This window comes from Chiloscyllium plagiosum, chromosome 34, assembly GCF_004010195.1.
Source record: "Chiloscyllium plagiosum isolate BGI_BamShark_2017 chromosome 34, ASM401019v2, whole genome shotgun sequence".
Lineage (NCBI taxonomy): Eukaryota > Metazoa > Chordata > Chondrichthyes > Orectolobiformes > Hemiscylliidae > Chiloscyllium > Chiloscyllium plagiosum.
The window spans coordinates 29,335,750-29,363,678 of record NC_057743.1 but is presented as its reverse complement, the minus strand read 5'-3'; the positions used below and the strand labels follow the sequence as shown (position 1 = coordinate 29,363,678).

Here is a 27,929-nt window from a genome sequence, read left to right as displayed (position 1 = left end):
ATGAATGCTTCAGGCACAAGTCTGGGACTTTTAATGAGGACAGTCACAATCTTGATTGTTCTATAACAATTGGTACCATGGAATGGGTACCTTTAATATATGGTCTCAATGTAACTGGGTACGAGCAGGGAAAATTATTTAAAAGCAAAGCAACAATTGTAGTAATAAAACAAAATAGAAACTGAATGTCAAAGTTGAAAAAGGTCACCAACAAGTTGGCAACCTTTCTCTTGCATCCTATGAAACTGTGTAATAGAAGCAATAAGGAAGGCTGACTTGGTACTCACCACACCTGTTCAAGGGCATCGAGAGATGAGGAATAAGTATCTGGACCAGACAGCAACACCCACAACCCATGAATGAATAAACAAAAGTACACCTTGTATTTTTCCAAATAGTAGCCCTTCAAAAATCAAATTGAATCGGACCTCCTGACCTTTTAGTCAGAGATAATTTAAGCCCTTAATTCAGTGATTTAGAGTTCAGTAATGCCAATCTGCACTTCAACAACATTTATATTTAATGTTTGGGGCAGGAGAACAGCAAATCCTTGTCTGGGAAAATTCACATTCACATAGGCTATATTAATGCAGTATTCCTGATATAATTAATATTGTATTTGCTGGATGCAGCATCAGTGCAATTTATCCAAAAGAAGTTAACCTGAAATAACTGACCCTACAGATCATTGTTGCTGCAGAGAAAGAACCCTACAGTCAGTTGACTAAAAGTTAACCACGATGTGTCAAACATCACCCCAAGCCCCATCTTTGGGAGTTAACTCGAATTAAGACCCTACAGAGTTTTTTTTTGATGAAGAGTAGACCATTAGTCAGACTCTTGCTGCTGTCTTTTGAGTTAACTGTCATAGTGGCAGCTCCAAAGTGCTTTGTTCATAATAATATCACTTGGTGATCCAGTGATATGATTTACAGCACTGGAAGAGATTCTCCCAAAATGGTTATGAGGTTTGCATAGTCCTGTTGGTCTGACTGCTCGAGGGGACAATAGTCAGCTCTACTGGTTTCTTCTCCGAGTGTCGTCTTGTGTCATTAACGTAAAAATTGAAAGCAATGACCCTTTGCCGAACCAACTCATTGGATAAGCACTGCCTGATGTACCACATTATACTTAACAGGAAGGTATTAATTTGGTCTTTTCTGACTTTGTCAATCTCAGCTGGGAATGGCATTCAGGTCAGATTAAGGGACCTTTAGAATACTTGAGTTGGAAAGGAAAATTCATACATCCCCCTCACTACAATTACTGTCATAATTCATTACTGGAAAGAACATAATTTGTCGAGGATATTGTTCACCTGGGCTGTGATATTTAGTCAGATAGCCAATGAACTGAATAGAAACAAACTGAAAAATGCAACTTAGATGCTGAATGGTTGCTAGTGCAATCTTGCATTAGTATTTCAATACCTCAGCAGAAGAGAACAGAAAATTTGTAAAACAAAGATAAGATTGGAATCTCCTGGGCTTTGAAATTATAGTTGAGTTAAATAATTCTGTTGGTATTACATTTTGTGGTGTGTTGATGGACACTAAAGTTCATTGGTTGTAAAGAGTTTATATATGTTACATGGAATCATAGTGTAAGGTGTCAGTGAGTTCCAAAGCTCAGCAGTGAGTGAAATGCTGAAGTGTCTTCTGAGTTCTTCTGAGATCAATTACGATGATATGTTGAGACTATCAATTTTGTGGCTGAGCAATGGAAGTGGTCACTGCCCATGAAGCTCACCACAAGAAGGTGAACATAAAGACCTAAGAGAAGCAACCACTGAGCTTCATCTACCAGATAACTGGTCATACTTTCAAGTCAGGAATTAGCTTGAGCATCTGGGCAAATCATGAGTTGCCCAGAAATGAGGCAAGATTAGATAATAATGAATGGAACTAATGTCCATACCACCTAATAGCAAGGTTCTGATCTAGCCTTTGAACCAGTAAAAATGAAATTGTACTTTTTGTCTGGATATTGAGAATCTCATTTTTCATTCTTGCCACATTTTCCCAAATATCTTGCAATTGCCCATGCCACTCAAGGACAAGGAAATTTTACTGGAAGTGTCACCATGTAGCTATTATCCCACTAGTGACAAAATGATTTTCCTCTTTGAATTTCCTTTCTACTTTTCTAGTAGCCTCCTTTAAATCAAGAAACAGAAATCACAATGTGACATAGGTAAAAGATTAAAAATCAGCAGCAATATTATTGTAACTTTTTAATGACTATGCTGCTGAGCAGGAAAGATTGCAGATTTGAGCCTCCACTCTGTCCCTTTCTGACCTTCATTGACCAGGAAGGAAGGTAATCAGATCCATACTAAGGACATTTTGGGACAAGGTTGACAGGGATGTGCACTGTACTAAATCTGCAAATTGACAAGCTAAAGGACTTATGAAAGAGAAAAATATGTCTTAAAAAACAAAGAATTGTGTAGAATATTCCCTTAAAAAACACCAGCTTGGCAAAATGAAATTGCTTCAACACATCTTTAGGGGTGACATTCTTGAAAATAACATGAGTATCATTATAATCAATAATGTAGTGCTGTAATACAAACATATAAATTAGGAACAGGACTTGGGAATTTGGCCCCTTGAGCCTGCTTCACTGTTAAATAAGTTCTTATCTGATCTGATTGTGGCTTCAACTCCATATTCCTACCTATCTAGATAACCTTTGATTCCCTTTTTAGAGAAGAATCTATTTACCTCTACTTTGAAAATATTTAGTGAACCTGCCTCCACTGCTCTTTGGGAAAGAGAGTTCCAATGATTCAAATCCTTCTGAATGATTCAAGTCCTTTTGAATGAATCCTTCTCCATCTTAAATGGGAGACCCCTTCACTAAAACTTTGAATCCCATTGTCCTAGTTTCTCCCACAAATGGTTGCATCCTTTCAGCATCCAACCTGTTATTTCCCCTCAAGGTTTTACATGCTTCAGTAAATTCACCTCTCATTCTTCTAGCTTCAAGTGTTAACAGAATAAGCCTGTCCAATTCTCTCTGATAAGATAACTACCCCTTCCCATTCCCTACTAGTGCACGTTATCAATAGCATAAACTTTCTCTGAACTGTTGTTATGAAGAAGAGGTCCTTTACATTAACACACTCCTGGAGAGTTTGGGATGGTGACAGATGGGGTGTCATAAAGTAAATATGTCTGTGTATGTGTAGAGTGTTACTGTTCAAAGTGACAAATGTATAAAAAGGAAGCAACTAATAATTTTCTGCTATACTGTCTGATCTTGACAACATATCCCTTGGCAATTAATTTCCTATAGACAAGGCATGTGTCTATTTTGACCACTTCCTCAAAGGGGAAAAACCCACATGATGCTTTCCAAAATTAATTAAATTCTATTTTAGCAGCTAAACTACAGCCACCCAACCATTGTACCAGACCCCAGAGAACCTGTAGGTAACAACGTGAACAATAGCTACTTACTAATAAAAGTTTGTAGTTGTCCTATGTTTGTTATATATTATGGTACTGGTAGGAGAAAGAGTGTAAAAATAACTGATTTGTTACAGACTAAGCTGAGATCAGGTCCATTTTTTTGTTTTTCATCTCAGTCCAATTTTAAGGCAAATGTGTCTTCCATCTTATTCTTTCACAGATCTCAGAGCTGTGAAACTACAACCTGTCTTCTCTTTGTCTTATAATGCACAGGTTTTGTGATATTTTGAAATTACCCCCTTCACAATTTAACTTGCTGACCTCCTAACTTCAGTAATTCACGCTATGGGCTTTGACCTTTATGGGACAAATCTTCCTGTTCCTGCATCTGTACCCGAACAAAGTTCATGGGAGGAAGTAGCATGGAGAAGATCATATGTCCTAAATAGATAATGGTTTTTTTTTGGGGGGGGGGGGGGGTTGTTGTCCTGCACTCAACTTTCTCAATCCAATTTTTAACTGTGTTCTGTGGCCAACATTTCAGGTCAGGAATGCAAAAAGTCTACCCAGAGTAGTCATACGAAATATTCAAATGATCTTTTGAGAAAATAAAGCATTGTAAGGGTTAAATATATTTATTGCTTTCCTTTATATTCCCCACAAAAACACATCTTTGAAACTTGAAGCAGCGTAGGGTAAGACAGTTAACGGTATCTATGGTTTGCAAGAAGGTACTTGCCTGGAGACAAGGGATATAGATCATTACCACTCTCACTCAAAGAGCCTGTCCCAACATGTCGCCAAGATACGAGTCGACAGCTGTTTAACTTAGACGTGCCTGCGGCTGCCGTTTCCTCCTTGCCAGTAGAACTAGCGGTTTATTAGGAACCGTTGAGTGTCTGTCCCGGGCACGTCTCATGCATGCTCCCAAGATCAGTAAGGAATGCAGGAGACAAGAGACACAAAGCACTCATTGGTTAAATCCTTTATAAAAAAAAACAAAGAAGTTGATGAATATAATCCCTAAAGAACAAGTCTGAACTTTTAGGAAATGACAGCTGCACTGTAAATTTCAAAATTGTTAGCAGTATGGGAAAAAAAGTTTTCACATCAAAGAGATGACTTTACAGCACAAAAACGGCTCATCACCTATATTCATCCTCAATCAAGTTTTGGATAAATTATGCCAAAACAGAACATTCTTCATCCATCTCCTTTTTGAGTGGTTATCTTGGAAGATTCACAGAAAAATACATTCTGGATCATGATACATGCCTGATGGCACACCAATACACACGTTTGGAGTCAATGTTATACTTTCTGTAGTTGCTGACTGACCTCAATCATGTTATCAGCAAATAGTGCAATAGCATTGATGACAATGTGTTTTGATGCAAACCAAGTCTTCTCTTAACAATGTTAGGTTAGAAAAGGTTTCCAAAGCACTTCTAAATATCTACTTAAATTCTCTTGGTGCCATTTCTCTTTCAAGTTTGATATGTCTTCTTTAGAACTGCTGTTGATGGAGAGGGAGTAGGAGCAAGTGGATCAGATGGTGAAGGTCCCAAGAGCAAAAGACAAAGGAAGTGCAACTGGTGTTAAAGGAATGATCAAGATGTAAAATAGATATAAATTATGGTGTGAAAAAGAGAAATGGCACCACTCTCCTGAGAACAAAACCAACGCAAGCAGCAGGAACAGCACCTCATATCTGTGCAGGCACTTCACATGTTTCAGAATTCAGCAGAGTTCAAAAACATCAGGACACGACCTCTGTCTCCATTTTGATTACAACTCCCACCCTTTGTTGACGGTATCTTATTGGCTGTTCACCTCCACGAAATTCTGAAGAGCTGTCACCTAAGACAAGATACTTTAATTCTTTTTCTTACTCCACAGATGCTGCCAGTCCAGCATTTTCTGTTTTGTATTGTCACATTGCTGTTTATGGGATTTTTCAGTGCAAATGTAATTATGTATCTGTATTTCCAACATTGTAACAGTGAGTACACTTCAAAAGTGTAATTTGTTGTAAAATGCTTTGGAATATCCTGAGGTTATGAAAGGCATATATAAATGTATGACTTTTTCTTTGATAGTTCAAATGTTGGGGAATATTGAATGAAAACAAGTACTTTTGGGGTAAGAAAAGAGGTAAAGGGGATATTTTTCACCAAAAGAATATTAGAATTCTGAAGTAAGTCCCCAGGGAAGACTCTTTTGAAGTAAACAACTCATTTTCCTCTACTAGAAACATCAGCATCAGCAACTTCTCTATGTTACCCAAAATGTGACATAAGTACTAACAATAATAAGTGTAGTTGGAAGCTGGCATTTGATTAATTTAATTAATTGAACATACAATGCAATGGAACCAGAAGTAGGCTAATGAGCTCCTCAATCAGCAATACCGTCCAATAATCATGGCTAATCTGTGTTTCAAATTCCACATTCCCATCAACTCCTGATGACCTTTGATTCCATTGTCAAACAAAAATCTGTGTACCTCCATCTTAATAATATTCAGTAACCCTGTCTCCACCACCTTCTATGATGTACAATTCCAAAATCACACACCGATCTCAGAAAAAAAAATTCTACTATTTTAAACTTAGCACTATTTTAAAAGTAGAGGTAACCCTATCTAGTCTGGACCTACTCAGAGGAAATAATATCATTTCCATATCCAACTTGTCAAGACCGTTCGAGATCCTATAAACTTCAATCAAGTCATACTGAACCTACACCACAGAGGCCAGTATTTCTGTAACCAAGTCCCCCTGTATTTACACCTGGACAGTCCTAGACACTGATCCAGCTCCCTCAGAGCCAGAACAGAATTTCTGACAGTCCTGTTTATTTTTTTTTCTAAGGGCAATGCTGTGTGATAATTCCCTGTGTTTTTGTTTTTTTTCTTTCTTCCCTATTTATTTTCCTTTTTCCTTTAACCCCCACACTACCCCCTAACTGTGGTAGTGCTTATTTTTTCCCCAGCACCCCATGGTGTGTGTGTGTGTAGGTGTGAGACACAGTGAGAGACTCAAGGTGTATGAATACACTGATCCAGCTCCCTCAGAGCCAGAACAGAATTTCTGACAGTCCTGTTTATTTTTTTTTCTAAGGGCAATGCTGTGTGATAATTCCCTGTTTTTTTTTGTTTTTTTTCTTTCTTCCCTGTTTATTTTCCTTTTTCCTTTAACCCCCACACTTCCGCCTAACTGCGGTAGTGCTTATTTTTTCCCCAGCACCCCATGGTGTGTGTGTGTGTAGGTGTGAGACACAGTGAGAGACACAAGGTGCATGAATCTTTATTCAATTTCCACCACCAGGAAGATAGGAAAACACCTGAGTGGCCAGTGACAAGCACTCCCCTTCACATCAAAGGGCAGTGCTGTGTGATCAAACAATGAACGGGAGGGTAGGGACTAAATCAAAATAGAGTTGGAGGGGGAACAGTCCTGTTTATACCTGTCAGCAAGGGCTCCCTGACTGGACCAAATTAATAGTTCCAATCAGGGAACTCATATTCTATGAAGTCCACCTAGCTGACCTTGTTACAATCACTACACACACTTCATTCTTCTAAACCCCAGTAAAATAAACCCAATTCCAATTAAACCTGTTGGACTATAACCTGGTTTTGTGTGATTTTTAACTTTGTATACCCGAGTCCAACACCGGCATCTCCAAATCATGAATACTTTACTGAAGCGTAGCATCCTTACTTTTATGTTTAATTCTTCTTATAATAAATGATAGCATTCCAATATAACTTTGTGACTTATGCACTAAAACACCTTGGTCCCTGTGCACCTCTGTGGAGAAAAAGTTTGCATAGACTTCCTCTAAAAACAAACATATACAAATTATGGTGGCCACATGATTGGGTCATTGCAAGTCTGTTTTATCACCTGTACAATCTGCCATCTGTTTTTACAGCTAAATTGCCAATATACCTTCTTACACACTATTGTACCAGGAATGCAAACAATAAAATTTATTTTAAAAGATGTAATTCAGGTATTTCCCATTCACATTTAGCAAGTCACTAAAGAAAAAAGTGTTTTTCTTAGCATTTGGCTTTGGGAATGTAAGGTTTGAATGTTTAGAAAATTTGAGTTCCGAAGGTAGTAAGTGCATACTGACCACAATAGATTTGAATTGAGCAGATGCATAATCATCTCATCTTCCTTACTCACCAGCATTGCAAGGGACAGTGCACACAGATTTTGCCACTATATTAGCATATAAAGAGTAGGGAACATCCTTTAAATGAGGCATCTCAGAGGGCCTGATGTGGAAATTATTATTGGTATTAGTGATTCAGATTAGTTTAAGCCAGCAAAGTGTTTCAGGGCCAATATAATAGAGCAAGCATGCATTTCAATAGCTCGAACTATTGAAAGGTGAGTTTAGGTCACATTCATTAAGACTTTTGCCACGAAAAGTGTGGTCAATGCTTGGAGTGATCTTTCATGAAGCAAAAGTTTTAGAATTGTTTCAAAGCTCAGATGAATTAATTCACACATTGTACAGTTTTTTGGATGCATGAGCCAAGATGAAACAAATTATCTCCTCATCTTTACTGATAATCAAATGCCCCATACTGCTAGACCTTGTTACCACCAAAGCCAAATCCTTTTTTGGGTTTTGACATTGGCCCATATTTCAACGTTGTTTGGCAAATCTTTTAATCATTACATAACTTACACTTGCACTAACAGGCTCGCACCCTGGGCATTCCAACCATCACCCCAGCTGAAATTCTGCCTACTGAATTAGGTTGGAGTTTCACAAAATTATATTGTTTCAGGATCTATTTGGGAAAGGGGCTTTGTAGGAGAAACTTAGGTACAGAAGTTCAGAACACAAATGGTTTAATTCCAAGGTAAAGCTACTAGGATTAAGAACAAATGAATCACTATTTTCAATTTTCTACATAGACAATGAGACTATAAAGAAAAACATTAAATCACCAGAATAATATTCACAATGTCAATTCATCCTGCTGAATTTGCTTTTCAATGCATTTTGATCCTCTGTCACATTAAGTACAAATTAGGTACAGAATATTTATTATAATAACCAACACCAGTGAAATTGAACAAATCACAATAATGTCTCGAAGCATGATGTTTTGAGACTGAGCAGTGGACACAGCCTTGGTAGTTGCAAACACAGAATGGAAATTGTGATATACCATTAGCCCCAGTTCTTCTGCCTTTGATTTACTGATTGAAAGACTTTATGGATCTCTTAATATAGATATGCAAATGTTTTATAACTAGCATCATATTTGGAAGTGTCATATGTGGCATATTGACTGGCGCAAATGTTATATTCGTAAAACATCAACTAACAAATGAATAAGTTGATATTATCTTTAAAAAAACAGAAAGTAATGCAGCCTTTTCCCTAATGATATAGTATAGGAAAATGTGAAATTACTCCTTAAATTGTATTGGTCTCTGTGAGACCTCATTGTTTCCATTGGCCATTCCCAAATAGAAGGAACTAAGATTTACAAGCGCGTCAATCTAGCAACAAACATCCCATAATAATAGCAATTCAAGAAAGAGATTGCCTTTATGTATTGCCTTATTATTTCTTCAGGGCCCTTTAAAGTTTTTTACATTGAATAAATTGCCTCAAATATGTAATCATTATCATGCAGGTAACATAATAAAGTATATAGTCTCTCATATAACTCAGCCTTCATCTTTATAGCCTTAAACAGACAAATCTGATTGAATACTGAATCTTTTCACACCAGAATAATGAGTTGTAGTATTGTGCTACTTTGGATCTTCTGAAACTCAATGGGCTTGCAGAGCCTGCTCAAGGGACTGAGTAGTCTACTTTTGCTCTTTCTTCGTATGTTCATTTGGTATGTTTGAATACATAAAATGAAATTTCCACATTCATAACAATAGCATCATTCTCCAATTTCTTTTTTCTCATCCTCCTCTTAAATCCTGAAAATATGGAAACTTAACAGTAACATCCTGCTTCACAACTGATGAATTTATTTGGGGGGTGGGGCCTGAAAACCTGAAGCCCAACTATGCTGCAGTTGATTTTGTGTAAAAGAGCAAGAGGCACAAATTTCATAGACCAGATCAAAGCACCTCAAGAGTCCAATATGACTCATTGTCTTCTTCCCAGATTCCCCTGAGTTAATGGGACTTTATTAGACTATAATCCCTATGTTCCAAAGTGACAAAATACCAACCCCAGAAGAACACCCATTACTGAATCAGAGTAACATTACTACCTTTGTGGTCTCTGTGAAAACAAATCAGTTTGTTTTAGATTGGTAATTAATTTTGGGTGAGATTCTGTTGCAGAGTTGATAGGAATTGGACTGGAACTTCTTTCATATTACTTCTGTAAAAGAAAGGAGATTCCTGATGAGAAAGTTCAGCACAGGTTACAGAGGTGAAAGAAGAATATACCTGCCATCTACATTATGAAGTCCCCATTGTGTTCTATGTGTGTAGTCTTTATGGAGTTTCTTTGTATGTAACTTCATAAAAGATTAATTGAAACATATCATTTGCATGCAAAATAGTGTTTTTGGCAGGGAACATGTTGAAACAGTAGCTTCCACCTTGTTGCCATTCAGTATAGTACAATACAGGAACAGGCCCTTTGGTCCACCAAGCCTGCACTGATTCCTAATCCTTATTAGATCCACTACTTACTGCCCATATGTGGTTTCTATCTCTCTGGTCACCTCCCATTCGTGTGTTTATCAAGATACATATTAAACTTTACCAATGTGCCTGTTTCCACCACCTCCACTGATTCAGATGGATAGATGTTGGTGGGTAGACTAATCTAATACATAAGTGAGCAAATGTATTTACTAAGAGTGTTTGATCCTTTATTACAGAGTCAGTTGGTATTGGGCTTGGAAGAGGATGGGTGGATTGGTGCTATCCTCCCTTGTTCAGAGTAGGTAGATTATTTATTTGAACATATAAACCAAATGGATTTAACTCCATGGAACCAGATTTCCAAAATAAACATTTTAAAATTAAGGTTCAAGTAGACGGAAATGTTATTACTCTATGCTTTCAACTCTGGGCAGTATTCCAGTCTAGTCCAGATTACATTTGATCCTGATAATTGCTGAGGTGATGGAAATAATTTAGTAAATTATATGAGATTCCAATGAGCAATGCTGAGTTATTCCAGAACCTTGTGTACTTGTTTGTATTGAAAAGAAAACCATTCAAGGAAAGACAAGTATTATATGTAAATTGAAAAAATGTTTAGTGTGAGAATGAATGGAAAAGGAATTGGTTCATCAGAAGTCTGTACAATAGGAGTGAATTGGAAACTGGTTGGTCCATTGACTTCTGTACAGCAAGAATGAGTGGAAAGTGGTTGCTCTAGTTGGAACTTCTGGAGAATAGCAGACAGTGAAAAGGTTTCGGCCCATTAGATTTCTATTTCATTAGATTAAGTGAGAAGGGGTTTAATCTACAATTTTATAAAACAGGATGACATGCAAGTGAAATGCTTCATTTGAACTCTATTATTGAATTCAGAAATTAATTTCCATAAGGAATGTACAACTTGATGAATTTTTAGTTCCTGGACATTGTTTGCTATAGCACTTTTTCTACAACATTGTTCAGTAATGCACGCAACCATTTCATTTCTGTGTCCATAATCCGTGTTCTTTTGACCCTGTTTAGTAAATGGAATTAGGAGATAGTATTTGATTTTACTGAAGAAATTTAGAGTTGTATTTTTCTCGTAATTCACTTGTCCCCTTGATAATTGACAGAAGTGTAAAGAGACAGAATTTGAATAATTTCCTGCCTGAAACAAACTGCAGTGTTTTATTCTTTTCTTCAGCAGTTGATTCACTGTGCAACTTTAGCTATTTCTGTATAACAAGCCATTCCTCATCATCTGCTAACACAGCAACATAGAGTGTCGTCTTTTCTGAATTTCTTCTTGACCCTGTGGAATTGCTTACATCCCTGCACGTGCTATCTAAACTAATCTGCAGTAAATGTCCTGGATAATTAAGTCAATTACTATATTGTCTTTACATCTTTTGGGAATCTAGGGTCAAATCCAACTTCTACTCCCAAGGCAAGCATTTTCTTTCAATGTTGCAAGGGTCCCAAACCAAATTAATTGATCTAATTTCATTCTAGTTTTGGTACACAGTAAACTGGTGCTATATTCATCAACTTGGCTGAGTCAGTTGCATTCTCAACTCTGAGCAAAACATTGGTGAGAACTGCCAATTCGAGTATTGAGACTGACATTTTGGACAGAAGATTAACATTTTTGTAAATAACCATGAGTCAGGCCCATTTTGGGTCCTGGCCCTGCATTTATGCACAGCATCCTCTCCTGCACAATCTTCTGGAAGCTGTCTCAGCAGCTGATGTATAATCTATAATCAAGTACGGTAGGCAGGTTCCTGAAGTTACAGATTCAGTTAGAGAAACTGCAACCTTAGAAGGACATCAGCACCATCGGCACAGGTGGACACTGCTGCAGTCAGAGGGTGGCCAGGACGCTAGAGAACTCCCTTATTATTCTATATTTGTTTAAATAAAACAAGACGATCTGTTACACCTAGTTTAGAAAAAATCTTGATTTAATATCTCACCCAAAAATCTTCTGGAAGCTGATGTATAATCTATAATCAAGTGCCTCCAACATAACTCAGTATTGCACTGAAGTGTATCATCATTTCCACAGTGTAAACACTGATGATTTTCCACTGTACAATTCAAATAGGCAAGTAAGAACATTGTGACAAAGGAGCTTAAAGCATTTAACCAACTCTGACCCCATAGGCTATTTGTTTTTATAATGGGGGAAAAAAAGAGTAATTTCAGTGTTACATTATCCCTAACATCTCTTATTAAATGTTTAAAGCACCTGTATTTAAAAGTTTTACATTGTCGTGACTCGTAACTTATAATATGCACCTCGCAGCAATTTTATTTTATTTTATCTTTAGTTTATCCATGTATAGCATAGAGTTGCTTGGAAAATCTATGCCCGTAAGCTATGTGTAGTTCTGCTACCCTCTACTCTCCTGCTAAAGGTTAGAAAGACATGTTGAGAATTGTTCAGGAAGCAGGCAGACAGTGTGAGGAGCTTGTCTGAAAGTGAATGATTGAGCTGTGTGGATAGCTGGCTTCCTGACAGTCTAGGATATGTTTGGTCTGAATCTGGACCAGAGAACTCTGGCATTTTGACTTGACTGCACACAATTATTTAATAAGAAAACATGGTAGAAGAGCATCCATTTTCTCTGCACTTAGCAGACTCAATGCAGATAATTCCTGATTTACTGAACAAAGATTGAAACTTTGTTCGAACTTGTCACCACATGGAGTAGTCGAGACATGTAGCAATAATGCATTTAAGGGAAAGCTAGGTAAGTGGATGAAGGAGAAAGGAATAAAAAGAAATGTTGATAGAGTGAGAAGAAGTAAGGTGGAGAAAAGTTACATAAGACATTACCATTGGCATAGTCCAGGTGATCAATACAGCCTTTTTCTGTGCTGTAAATTCAACATAAACAAACAATATTTTTTAAGTTTTGGGAAATGAGATTTGCTACATAGAACAAAACTTGGAATGTCACCCAACAGATGTTATTTGTTTCTATCATCATGCAACTAATTTTCAATGCCTCTCCTGCCCTCCACCTCAAATAATTTATTAAAACTTTTGAAACTATTTTCATTTGGAGGACAGTAGTCAACTAACTCCACTCTTCCACACTCTTCCTCCCACCCATTAATCCTTATCCCTTTTCTTCTCCTCGCCAGTTTTAAGTTTGACAAATTATAAATTAAGTCAGAGACAAATACTGCAAGGATTAGCATGGCAATGTCTTTTTGCTGCTATCAGGATACTGATGCTATATTAGAACACCCACTTTTTTGTTTTTTTGGGAAATGTTCATCAGTGCCAGTCTTCAGTAGCATCAGAACTATGAGGGTGGCCTTTGCTGTAAGCACTATGCCGTTAGGACAATAGCTCCAATGTGCCAAAACCTCCTCACATAGACTGGCAGCCTCTCTGCAAGCTGATGGGTTCCTCACATGATGGGGGGGTAAGCAACATGTCAGCATCATGCTGGAGACCAAAAAATATTGCCCTTGTTGCCACCTGCCTCTAATCAAAGGGCAGCTGAGCAGCTGCCTTTCCTGCTGTTAGTAAACTTTCCAAGTGATGGGACTATATTGGGGAGCTAGTTGATGAGGCTGTCTAGCATTTTGTAACCTCACATTTTCCTTGACTTCCATCCTGAGAACAGTAAAATTCCGCCCAATATCTCAGGAAAAATTTGAAATTTACAACTATTTAATCATTGTTGGCTTTGGGACTGCTGTGACTGGCTGCCATGAAGATGAAGTTTAGGTATGGCTGAGATTCATTGCAGTAACTTAGCTGAATTTGGTGATTCATGAGTACTGTACAGAGAATGAACATAATTATAAATGTTTTCAGCAGTCTTTAGTTTCAATCCTCACCCTCTAAATTAGCACTAGATTACACCCAGGAATTCTAGTCTTGCAACACTCTCATTAAATTCAACTTATATCTGAGTGTGTGGGAAAAGCAGCCACAAAAGGAAGAAGTGAATTCCTCATTATTTACCTCTTCAGGGTGGAGAGACATAGCAGTGAATGTCAGTTCAGACATGGGACAGACAGTGTGAATCTTTCACTGTCTCGCCTGAACTCATAAAGTTAGTTAAATACTCCAAATCTTGTCAATTCCCAGAACTCCTAAATGTTAGTGGAATAAAAATTTGAATAATCTTAGTAATGTTATTACTTTACATTAAATTACATTAAATCTATCCTGCAGCAAGATGATATTTAGCCCAAATGGCCTATCCCAGCTTATATCCGCACAGAAGGTTCCTCCCGTTTCTCTTCATCGCAAGTTACCACCATATTCCAGGCCTTCCTCCCCTATATGTCTGTTTAGTTTATCTTTGAATGCAACCATGCTACTTGCCTGAACCACTCCTTCTAGTGGTAAGTTCCCAATTCTTATGATACTTTGGCTAAAGGAATTTACTCTGCATAAAATGCATCACTTCCTCAGTTTTGTTTGAATGCATCGGCTGAACACCTAGTCTGCTGAAACATCTGAGTTCAAGGGGAAGCATTGCTTGATTTATAGCTTTCTTATGTCACCTGCATAATGTTATTTATCCAGAGTCCAGAGACTACAAATACTTGCAGTTTCTTCTATAATCTTTAAAGGATCTGAATGAGTGACAGTATTATTGGGTAGTAGTAAAAAGGAGTTTTTTTTAAGAAAGTGGAAGGTAATGAATTTGTTAAGCCAGTTATACACACCCAATTATCACGAGAGAATCCATTGCTTCTGTAATAAAAATACTGAGTGAATGGATAAGGAGGTGACTTTTCTTGGCATGAGAGCATGAGGGCACATGGAGGCGCAAGCTTGGCATGGTGAGCACGAGGAGGACTTTTTAAATTTACCCTTCAAAGGGTTCTCTCATGCAGGCTATGGTTCATAACCCCTCTGAGATACTGTGAGCCTAAATCCTATAAAAGCTGACATAAGGCCATGAAAATTTACTATCCCAGCAACTGAACCTAGAGTTCTGGCCGGGAGTGTCAGTATCAGGCTTATTATCTACAGCAGCCTGCACCGTTGAGAGGCACTCTGTAAAATCATCAGAATCAGCACCTGCCCATGACTTCTAACAAGTTCCCAAATTCCCCTGACTCAATGTAAATGCAGGCCTATGTTTCTGCCTTACATTCCCTGCCTTGAAACACCGTCCCTTTATTTTTACAATTTCCTGGCATATCAGAACCTTGCTTTAACTTCTGTCTTTAAACTTTGATTTTATTTTGACCTACAGAATGTGAGGAAGACCTTACTAGATCTGTTCATGCTAATTAAAGAAAATTAGAGGTTTAATTGTGACAGGGCTGTCTCTTTGAAATGCTGAAAATGGTGGAGTTCTGGCTCTTGGAGAAAAGGCATTCCTTCTATACCTAGTAACATTTAAACAGAATACTGATTTTGCATAAACTTGCATTTAGAAAACGTAATTTGCTACTCTACATGCAGTGTGATAGAAATTATTATGGCACTGGTGTGTTTCTTCACTGTGGTTGAACAATGCATGGCTTCTTCTAGTCCTTCACAAGCCAAAAGCTGTCTGTGAATCAATTTGTGTGATCTGCTAAGAGAAGAGAAAAGAGAAGTAAGATGAAAAAAAAGAGAATAATACAAAACCTACACTTGTAGCATTTTAACATAACACGCCTTCCCGTTGTGCTTTCAAACTGTGGCAAAGAAGAAGCAGGAATCAAACAAAAGCAGTCACCTAGTTAGAAAGACCAGAACAGAAAGTGACACACTGATAAGGTAAAAAGAGAGATAGATAAGCATACAAATATATACAATAAAGTTTGGTTTAAGACCTGATCAAAATCTTTGGCTATTCTGAAAACCAAGTGCTTTCATATAAAAAGAAACTCAAGGACTGAGGTTTGTCTGTTATTTTCAAAATTCAGTCTGACTATCTCTACATATGATTCTGCTAATGGAATGCAGGCATATGTAAGGAGCCAGTGTATGTTCTAAATGAGACAGGCACAATTCATCTTATTCAAAATGTATGCATGTCAGGACGTGGTATAACAGAGCTGTTCCTCTTTTGAAAATTAAAGCAAGTCCTAACTTTCCCAAAATGAGAAGCCAATGCTTTCTGACTGGATCAGAGGAAAAATATGTTGAAACCTTTCAAGGAATAAGAAGGGCCTTTAGAAAGCTACTCTGGGGGGGGTCTGGGCTCTCAATCTTCAGAGCCTCAAGCATATCCAGGTGTTGGAGGAATTAAAGTCTTTTAAGAGTCTCAACAATCTAGAAACTTGTCTGCTAAAACACTTTAAAATTACCCAGTCTCCTTAATAGACACAGTGTCAATGGATTGTTTATCAAAGCCACAAAGATAATGAGATGCTTCAGACACTAGGAGGGGATTCCCGTTATTGTCACTTGCCAGCTGTGCCCTCTAAATTAAAAAAAAACAAGTTCTCACTACAAAAAAAGGCTGTCTTCTTCAAGTACACCAGACTCCTAACACATTTTATAAGGGATTTGGCTTGCATTGTTGAATTACAAAGAGAGTTATTTCTGACTAAAATATAATTGCCAACATGAAGATAAGATAATAGGATTTGCCCCAGCTACCTGTTAAAAATGGGATGGTATTATAGTTATCAAAAAAATGATGTATTTGATACTGAAACAGATTAGCTTGTTAGCTGGAGAATAACTCACCAGTAAAAGATAATTTAGCCATTGCTTACTTTGCTACCTACTGTTGCTCAATTTTTACCATTGAAGTAGCAGAGCTTTTGGCCAGTTCAGCATGACACTGAAATTCTCTTTAAAGTTTCCTTCCCCATACTTCATTTTTTCCCCACAACTTCAGTAGCCTTAATTAACTCCTCAGCAAGGAATTATGTAATACAGGAGAGCAGGCCCCGCTTGGTATGGCAGATGAAAATGCAGGCACAGGCTGACAGGGAGCGACGTGCTGAGTAAATGACGAAGGAGAAGGTGTCTGGTGGCTGTGGCAACAACGCCAGGACAAGGCAGATGAGGCTCCACTCCAGCCCAAGGTCTCCCGGCAAGCGAGGAGCAGATCTCATGCTTAATCACCTGGTCCAGATTTGCACACTGAGCTGAGGCTCCAGGTCCGTGGTGAGGCCCAGACGCCTAATGACAGTAGTGGTGACGGTAGCGAGTTTGGTCCCAATGCAGACTGGTGGTGCCTGGGTAGGCAAGGTGGCCCAGTATGAACTCATAACGGCAGCAGCATTGATGGAGGCAAGATGGCGGCAGAGAGCGGCAACTCTTTGTTCCATTGGCAGCGCGGTTACAGCAATGACATCAATTTAGTAGCAGGAACTCTAGGCATAGGAGTGGAGGACCCCAGATCCAGGCCCGTCCCTGAGCCAGAAGCAGGACCTGTTCCAAAGACCACCTAACTTTGTTGAGATAAGGCTATAAAATAAATGTTATTTTGTTTTCTGGCTTTATATTCTGTGTTTTAAGAAGGTGCTGGACAGTGGTGACACTAAACAACTCTTTTACTGTAATAAATGCATGTGACAATAAATCAAATCAAATCAAATCAGTCTGTCACATCTGTACAAACTCTTTTCTACAACAATCCAAAACTAATCCCACTGCTTCACTCTCCCATAATTATCTACTACAAATATTTAATTTTCCCTTAAAAAATGAAATGGTTTCTAGATCAATACCTCTTGTACCAAAGCATTCCATGCAGCAAATTTGTATCAAGAAATTTTTCTGAACCTTTCATTCTACCGTTTTGCTAACAGCAATTCTAAGTTCCAAAGCTAGTATTTTCCTATTCACTCTATAAAAACTCTCATGGATTTGAAAAACTTCAATTTCTTTTTTCTGGCTTTCTCTGCAGCAGTGGAAATATTCCTTTGATGTTTTATCCTCATTGGTTTGGTTTTCTATCTCTGGCATCATTCTGATGGATCCATGCTCAACACTCTGTGGTTTTAATTTCCTTCTTATAATTTCCTGGGTGGCACAGTTGCACAGTGGTTAGCATTACTCCATCACAGCGCTATGGATCCGGGTTCAGTTCCACCCTTGGATGACTGTGTGGAGTTTGCACATTCTCTCTGTGTCTGCATTGGTTTCTTTCAGACACTTTACTTTCTTCCCACAGTCCAAAGATATGCAGGTTAGATGAATTGGCCGTGCTAAATTGTCCATAGTGTCCAGGGATGTGCAAGGTAAATGGATTAGCCATGGGGAATGCTACAGGGGTAGGGTAGGGAGAGGTGGGTCCGGGGGGAAGCTCCTCAAAGAGTTGGTGTGGACTCGATGGGTTGAATGTTCTGCTTCCACATTGAAGATATTCTATGATATAATGAGGTGATCAAGATGTACAGTCTTCTTAGCTGTGACATAACCAAACTTTTGCATAGATTCAACATTGCTTCTTTATTCTACAGTTTTATTGACTATTGTGATTGGTTACCGACATTCTAATTAATTTCAGTATATATTTCAGTTCTTAAAAAATGTAGTATGGTAGAAATTTACTTCAGCAGGACAAAGCAGAACGTGCAGACAAGTGGCAGGTGAAATTTAATACAGAGAAGAGTAAGCTGATGCATTTTGACAGAAGACAAAAAGGATAAACTTAATGACATAATTCTAAAAAAAGGTGCTAGCAAAGAGAAACATTGAGGTCCATGTGCAAAGATTCTTTGAAAGGACATACTGTGAGAATTATTTAACAAAGCAAATTGAGTATTACACTTCATAAATAGAGGTGTGAAGTTAAAATGCAGAAATTTATGCTGAAACTTTCTGGTTAAGCCGAATGAGAGAATTGAATCCAGTTCTTTCACCACCCTTTAAGAAGGATGTGGAAGTCTTCAAGAGGGTGCAGAGTAGATATATTAGAATGGTTCCAGGAGGAGCAAACACTTGCGAAGACAGTAGGAGTCTTGGAGGAGAAGTTATTGACTTCAGTCATGACCCTTCTGGCCATGAATATAGGTAGGAAAGCCAAGGCATCCCAACCATCCAAGAGACGAAGCTCCACTGTATCCAAGCAGGTCATGGTAGTGGTGGTACCCAGCAAGAATGAGTGCTGTGGCCTCTTAAACAGAGGCTATCAAGCAGTGGCTACAATGAGGCAGGAATAAGTGTCAGCTCAAGTCGGTGGTGTGGAGCCTGATGAATACTGTAAAAGCTTCCTGGTGCAGATCTCAAGGAGCAGTGCCTTGGGCTCCACCCTTGAATGAATTATTTATTTACTGTCACTTGCATCTTACAGTAAATAATACAATAAAGTACATGAAAAACTCCTCTGCCACAATCTGGCATCATCTTAAATAGTTTAAAATAAAAAGGATAAAAGATATAACTGATAACAGATAAAAGAAAGAGAGTTCTGAGCACTGAGCCAACTCAGCAATGACACTTAACCCACCACCCCTCCTCCACTGCCTTGCTGCCACCTGTACCAGACACCATTGTAGCAGTTGCCATTCTTAAGGAGCCATCTCTTTGATGCTCAGCCCACCTCACCAATTCCATTGTTGGGTCCCATACTGGCCCCAAACTTAGCCAGGATCCTCCAGCTCTGCCGGGGTACCTCTGTGATGCCAGGAGTCCTAGTTCTGGCATACCTTGCTGCTGCCGCTGCAGCTGCCATAGGGGTCCCCTCTCTGGGTTTACTGCAACTCTCGCCAATGCCAAGCGTTCCTGGATCCTCCAGCTCTGCCGGTACCTCTGTGATGCCAGGAGTCCTAGTTCTGGCATACCTTGCTGCTGTCGCTGCAGCTGCCACCTGCCCAACATAGGGGTCCCCTCTCTGGGTTTACTGCAACTCTCGCCAATGCCAAGCGTTCCTGTTCTTGGCCTACTGAAACCAGGAGCCCCTGGCTCCACTGCCAGCTAAGGCCACCGGCGCCATCTCACCAAGAGTCACATTCTGCCTACCCTCCTCCAAGAAATCACCTTGCTGGCACTGCCATCTTGAAAGGTACACTGCCATCGCCAGCCCTGAACACTGGGAGAATGCCCCCACAGCCCCCACAGAATGCCCCCTTCACCTCTGACAGCGAGGAGGCCCGTCCAGCTGCCACTCTGATTTTGCTAACTAAACTGCTGCAAAAGGCTCCAAAGTAAAGAAAAAGCTAAAAAAAAATGAAAGAAAAAGAGCAGAAGTAAAAAGAAAAGAAAGAAACGTGCGGTAGCAGATGTGTCCCAGGCAAGAACCCACATGCAGCCCTGCTAACTTGCTACCATCTTGAAGTTGCAAGCTTGGAGGGTCAGGGATTGGAAAGGTCAGAGGATTTTGACCTAGTAGCATTGAAGGAACAACAAGATTTTGCCAAGTCAGAATGATATGCAGCTTGGAGAACCTGCAGATGGTAGTGCCCCCAATGTATGTGCTGCCCTCCACTATCACCTGATGAAGGAGCATCGCTCCAAAAGCTAGTGCGCTTCCAATTAACCTGTTGGACTATAACCTGGTGTTGTGTGATTTTTAACTTTGTACACCCCAGTCCAACACCGGCATCTCCAATTTGTGCTGCCTTTGTCCTTCTTGAAGGTGAGGTTATAGATTTGGAAGATACTATTGAAGGAATTGTGGTGAGTTATATCTTGGAGATGGCACACAAGGATGTCCTGTGTGTCTGTGGTGGATACGGTCCAAATCAAGTAAGCTAATTTAATATTGATGTTCAAGCTTTTTGAATACTGCTGGAGCTACACTCGTTATGGCAAGTGAGGAGTATTCCATCACACTCCTGACTTGTGCTTTGTAGTTGAAGGTCAGGCTTTGGGGATTCAGGAGGTAAATTACTCGCATCAAGATACCTACCCTCTGATTTGCCCTTGAAACCACAGTTTTAGATGGCCTGTCCAGTTCAATTTCTGGTCACTGGGATCCCCAGGATGTTGATAATTATGTCAAGCACTTCATGTCATGAATTACAGCTGGGTAAAAGGTGCTAACAACATCCCACAAACTGTAATGAGATGAATGGTGGTGTTAGTTGAAGGACTGTGTTTTAGCCAGAAGAACTCTTTCCTCTCCTTCAGCAGCCCAGTGGAATATCATGTCTACTTCTTCAAGAAGACGAGATGGATGAAGTCTAGGCTTACCTAACCTGAAGGTCCTGATGTGCAGTTTAAATGTGCAATAATTGCATCAAAGCATCCATCAGTATACTATTGTGAAAATTAAATTTTGCATTTACATAATTCGTCATATTTTATACACCCACCAAGTTACCACTTTGTTAACTTGTGGCATACCTCACATTCCATATCAGCCTTCTCTGTTGCCAGACTGGAGTTAAAAGAAAAGAAAGATTTGAATTTTTATAGTGCCTTTCACAACCACTGAATGACTCAAAGCACTTTACAGCCAATGAAATACTGCTGAACTGTATTTATTGTTGTAATGGGCACAGCCAAGTTCTCACTAATTGCAATCTGATAATGACCAGGTAATCTGTTTTTATCTCGTCACGCTGATTGAGGAATAAGTATTTGCCAGGACAAAAGGAACAGCTCTCCTTCGAAATAGAGGCACTGGATGTTTTGCATTCAGCTGAGAAAATAGACAGGGCATCAGTTTAATGCCTCATCCAAAATATTGCACGTCCAAGTGTCCATTACTCCCTCTGCACTGCTTTGAGTCTCAGCTAAGATTTTTATGCTCCCTGGAGTGTGACTTGAACCCACAATTTTGATGACTGAGTAGAATGCTATCAACTGAGATATAGGTGACAATGTTTTAATCATGGATTCTCCCCTTCCTTCTTGAATGTGTTAATTTCCTGTTGATAAACATGTAGAATAAATTGGGTATTGGTGGAGGGCATCCAATTCGAAATATGTGCTCGTTCAGTGTTCATGACTTCCCAGCAGGGGTCACTTGAGTGTGTTCAGGATCAAGGCACCTATCCACAGCCCAGGGCATTCCATAACTTTGCTTTATTTTGGATTAGCTAATCCAGGACAGTGTCATCATTTTGTGGGCGTCCGGTGTGGGGAGTTTGCATAATCATGTCTCAATGTGGCAAACTGATTAAAAGCCATTTGCAATTTATGGCCTGTCAAATGCTGTCATTCAACTCCATTAATCTACATGTTGATACAAATACTACTGAAAAGTCAGGAAACAATATGCTCCAGCTGAAGTTCTGGGTTTTTCTCAAGAAATACATGCTGAAGCATGCAGGTGATAATGTAAAGACCTCCATGCATTGTGACTGTTGTACCCAGGAGTGAAAATAAAATATGAGGGTTTAATTTCAAAGGGGAGGAAACTGTTTGGATTTCAAAGACTGGTGTCAGTACAGAAGAGAGTGATATTCTCCACCTTAGACATGACCAAACCTGTTTATTTTGGCTTAGCGTTATAGTAAAGTAATTTTGCATTGACTAGATTTGGAGTCCTGTTATTGTTTTGTATCTTTTTTCTACTTTTTAAAAAAATTAGCCACTGTACTTGAAAAATGCATTAGTAGTTGTACATTGCACTTATTTGAATTGAAATATAGAGCTCAATCCAAAGTTCTTTTGATGACTCAGTTGGTAAGAAGTTGTAGTACTAAACCATACTGAGCAGAATTCCTGTTTGTGCTGAATTACAAATCAAAAGCAATTAGTTTTTCAGCTGCCATACATGCATGAGGTATACAAAGGGAAAAAGATTCAGACCATCCTTCCAGATCATCAGCTAGTGAGGTTTTATTGAAATGCATACCTGCGTTGATTTTGGATGAAGATGGGATTGAGCCCATGACCACTTCCATCTATGGCATGGAGGTGCCAATGTTGGACTGGGATGGACAAAGTCGGAAGTCACACAGCACGAGGTTATAGTCCAACAGGTTTATTTAAAAACACAAGCTTTCAGAGTGCTGCATCTTCGTCGGGTGAAGGTCATCTGAAAGGACATGGGCAGCAGATACATGGAACACCATCACCTGCAAGTTGCCCTCCAAGCTAGTTACCATCCTGAATTGGAAATATCACCATTCCTTCAATGTCATTGGGTCAAAAACCTGGACCTAAACTGCAGCAATTCAAGATGTCACCACCACCTTCTCAAGGGCAACTAGAAATGGGCAATAAATGTGCCCCAGCCAGTGGCTCCCACATCCCTTGAGTAATTTTAAATCTATACCCAGGGTGCATCTCTCTTTGCACCTTTCCTGATGATGGAATGTAATGCTGAGGGTTCAGTGTCTAGCACCCTGAAGTGTTTGTCACTTTTGGGCAATACCAAAGAGTGACTCCCACTTCCTAGAACTGCACCCTATCAAATGAGTAATAATATATTTTAGATTTATCAATCAAATTCTTTCTGATATTACTGCAGTTCCAACTATTATTATAGCAAAAAAATTAAATCCCAACACAAGTTGCATTTTCTTGACAAGATGCAAATCGTTAAATAAAGCCTTCTCTCGTGGTTTCACACAAGGAGATTGTAAAAAGAGAAACATGAAAGTTTTATCAATGATTTATGAAAGTTAAACATTGTGCTTACATGTGCTTACAGTATTGATTTGTTTACCAAGTCAGCATTAATCATAGGTCAAATGATCCCTGGAAGATATTACTGTTTTCAAGGTATTTTCAGAACTATTCAAGAATCAAGATTCTACCGTATTTCCATACAACTTCATGCATTCAGAAGAAATTTCTTCCTATATTGTTTTCACCTTAATGCTAACTTGGATCTTGTTGAAAAAGCACAGAAAAGTACTTTGTCATAGTTAAAAATTTGCAAACCACATTCATAACTGCTACTGTACAGCAAAGGAACTGTCAGCTTGTATCTGTGTTTCATCTCTGAGATGCAAATTTAACTCCACACTATGCTGAAAGATTCTGTAACCTCTGTATAGGCTACTTCTGCCTTCTTCCCAAAAATCCACAAACCAAACTGTCCTCATCAGTGTTTCAGCCTGTTCTTGCCCCCCTCACCACCGTCTCCCACCCCACCAAGCATAATTCCTCCTACGTCAGTTCTTTTTTTCTCCCTATCTTGACTCTAACTCTTTTGGGTTTTTTACATTCAGCTTCTTCCCATCAATATTTGCAAGTCTTCTGACACCCTAAGGCATTTCAGAACTTTCCAAAGTTCTTGGCCCTGACTGCTGCCTTTTCTTTATGATTTCCCATTTTTGAATACTGTGTTCAATTCTGGTCTCCCTGCTATAGAAAACGTCTTGTTAAACTTGAAAGGATGCACAAAAAATATACAAGGATATTCCTGGTTTTGGAAGGTTTGAGCTAAAGGGCGAGGCTGGAGAGGCTGAGCCTATTTTCCTGGAGCGTTGGAGGCTGAGGGGTGACCTTATGGAGATTAATAAAATCATGAGGGGTATGAATAGGGTGAATAGCCAATGTTTTCTTCCCAAGATAGGGGAGTCCAAAACTAGAGGGGATAGATTTAAAGTGAGAGGGAAAAGGTAGAAAAGGCACCTTAGGGGCAACTTTTTCACACAGAGTGGTGTGTGTGTGGAATGAGCTGCTAGAGAAAGTAGTGGAGGGCTAGTACAATTATAATATTTAAGAGGTATCTGGATAGGTATATGAATATGAAGGGTGTACAGGGATATGGGCCAAATACTGGCAAATAGACTTGATTGATTTGGGATATCTGGTCAGCATGGACGAGTTGGACCGAAGGATCTGTTTCCATGCTTTACAATTTTATGACTCTATGACCTTGGTCCCCGACATGGATTGTCTGAGGGCTCGCCTCTTCTTACTTGCATGGAGGCTGGAACGTTCCCTTGCATCACTATCCTTTTCCGTCTGGCTGAACTTACTCTTTAATTCATATGTTGAACATTTATAAATTGAAACCCTCTGTACCCCTATCTTTCTGTTAATTCACATTTCAGTTATGGGTTTGCTGCAGTGATCCAGTGAAGTACAACCATTGGTTTCATCAACTTCAGTTCATGAACTCTATCCTCCATTATGTTCTGCGATTAGCATCTACTCTGAACCTATCTTGCCCTTCTCTATGACCACTTTCACCCCCTTCACTTTTTGTTTTATGATCTCTAATCTTCCTTGTTCTCCACTTTCTCATCCCCACCTTTTCCTACAGTATGAAACCTGTCACTTTTCAGCCTCTCTGTTCAGTTATGAGAGTCACAACAGACTCCAAACTCTGAACTGAAAGACATAGGACTCTGCTTCCTTCTCTGCAAATGGGTCCTCAATTTCCTGACCCACAGACTGCAATCAGTAAGGATAGGCGACAACACCTTCTCCACAATAACCGCAAGACCACGTACTTATCCCCTTGCTTTACTCCTTATACACACATGACTGTGTAGCCAAATTTAGCTCTAACTCCATTTACAAATTTGCTGATTACACCATCGTTGTAGGCGGGACCTTAATAAACAATGAGACAGTACAGGAAAGACCTAGAAAGTTTCGTGATATGGTGTAAAGAACAATTTCTCCCTCAATGTCAGCAAAATGAAGGAGCTGGTCATTAACTTCAGGTAAATTGGAGTGGAGGACACACCTTTGTCTGTGTCAATGGTGCTGAGGTGAAGGTGGTCGAGAGCTTCAAGTTCCTCGGAGTAAATATCACTAGCAATCTGTCCTGATTCATCCATGTCGATGCTACAGTTAAGAAAGCACACCAGTAACTCTACTTCCTCTGAAGGCAAAGGAAATTCAGAAGATCCACAATGGCTCTTACCAATTTATATCGACTCACCAGAGAAAGCATCTATGGGGGTGGTGGAGGGATGCTCAGGGTTGGGGTAGGCATCTCTTCATGGCAAGAGTCACGTCTAACAGTGCTCTGATCCAGTTAAATAGTGTGTACACTCTGACTTAAAACAATGAACGGCTGGCTCTCCTTCAAGAGTTTCCATTCCCTTTGCTTCTGGCTTCATCTAACCCCATCATTCAGTACAGTGATTGCAACTGCAACATCAATGTGAGTAGATGATCTGGCAGGGTTGACAGCAAATTGGACAACATGTCTAGACTCCTGATTGTAAAGGAACAGGAGAATCGACGTTTCGGGCATAAGCCCTTCTTCAGGAAGAAGGGCTTATGCCCGAAACGTCGATTCACCTGTTCCTTGGATGCTGCCTGACCTGCTGCGCATTTTCAGCAACACATTTTCAGCTCTGATCTCCAGCATCTGCAGCCCTCACTTTCTCTCCAGATTGTAAAGGTAAATCTACCAAGCTGCATTATGTCTCTGGCGGCCCTGCAAATGGAATTCTGTGTAGATGCACCTTGTCAAGGACTAACCGATCCCTCTGCTTCAAGGTAGACATCCTGTTTGTGTAACATGCATTCACAGTCAGGTTCATCAACATAAACTTGTGTTCTTCTTTGATTACTGCCTCCTACTAGCTGAATGTCATGTACAAGAAGACCAGAGGATTGGTAGGTGCCAATGCAACTGAATGTGAATTTGCTAACCCCAGAAAATATGGGAGATCTCAGAAGATTTTGAAGTTTGGGGAATCATGAAATCCCTCTGTGAGGAATAGAGAGAACCTGCACTCTTCCAGAAAATCATGCAAAACCTCCCCTAGTTACAGTTGATAGGGATCAAGGAGAATCTCCAAACAATGAAGAGTCAACAAGCCTTGCTCTTTGACTCGAATCACCTTCCAGCCCAGAGTCACTGAATGAGACAATGTGCCCAAGATTCTCCTTCTAAACATACAAGAGAACACTTTGTGATCAAGAGCATGAAGGACGGAAATGGCTTGGGTAAGTCATTGGAGTCTGACACTGAGGATCAGCAAATCATTTTCTTCCAAATCAAATCAAATGAACCCACAGACAGAACAGCCTCCACATTTTTCTTTGTGCTCCTATCATGGCGGTCTTAAATGGTAGTGTGCAGGAGAATCTAGACCAAGCACTAATTGTGGATGAACTGAATATGGCCGAGTCCTTTGAAAAGAGAAAACCTCCTAGAAGTTACAGCTGTTGCTTGAGTTGTATTGTGGGATTGGATCAGCCTACAGGTTTATGAAAGTATGCTGAAACTGTGTCCGAATCAGTGAGAAAAGGAATCATCACCCACATACACAAGTGGAAAGGGATGAAATTAGAAATTGGCACCCCATCTCATTGTGGACTTCAAAATTCTGTCCAAGGTCATTGCCTATCAGGTCAGTCCTGCTCCGGATTCACTGATGCATCCAGTCCAGGTCTGTGTTGTAATCAACAGGAGAACTCACTTCTTCAGGATGCAATATCTACCTTTGGGACAGAGAGATGGATATCTGCCTTATCAGCCTAGACCAGCAGATAGTCTTTCATACAATATTGAACACTTAACATGATGGGGTGCACTCCAATCTGAGGTTTGGAGTGTGAATCCACAATTGGATCAAATATTGATCAAATCTAGAGTCAGGCAGGCATCTTGTCTCTCCCCTCTTCCATGTGTTTTACGTGGAACCTTTTTCCAAGTCCATCAGAAGGATCTGGGCAGAAGAGGAGTAGCAATCCCAAACAATGGAGGCACACAGGCCAAATTATCTTTGTAAATGCATGATGTCAGGGTCATCTGCTTGGATCCATTGTCATTAAGTAACATAATGAGTATCTGTAACCAGTTCAAATAGGCCTTGGGAGCCACGGTAAATCAAGCCAAGAGGGAAACTATGTATTTTGGGAACCAGGCCAACTGAACCTCTATCCACTTCACTGACTGGTTAGACTACCTGTAAAGGATATTGTTCAGAGAGGCTGGAGTGTGTGCTAAAATGTGATGATAAAAAAGAACAAGGCAGGTGCTATTCTCCAACCAGCTCATACTTTTCTACTTTTGAAAATGTTTCTGGTTTTCTGTGTGATTATTAAAACAAACAGTATATACAAATCAGGCTGAATTTTAAAATGTAGGATAAATAA

General features: G+C 39.5%; 1 protein-coding gene across 12 annotated transcripts in view; it reads left to right on the top strand.

Annotated features, from left to right (window-relative positions):
* tp73 (tumor protein p73) overlaps positions 1 to 27,929 on the top strand; it is a 234,365-nt gene that overhangs the window by 181,428 nt on the left and 25,008 nt on the right. The gene's annotated exons all lie outside the window — the stretch shown is intronic.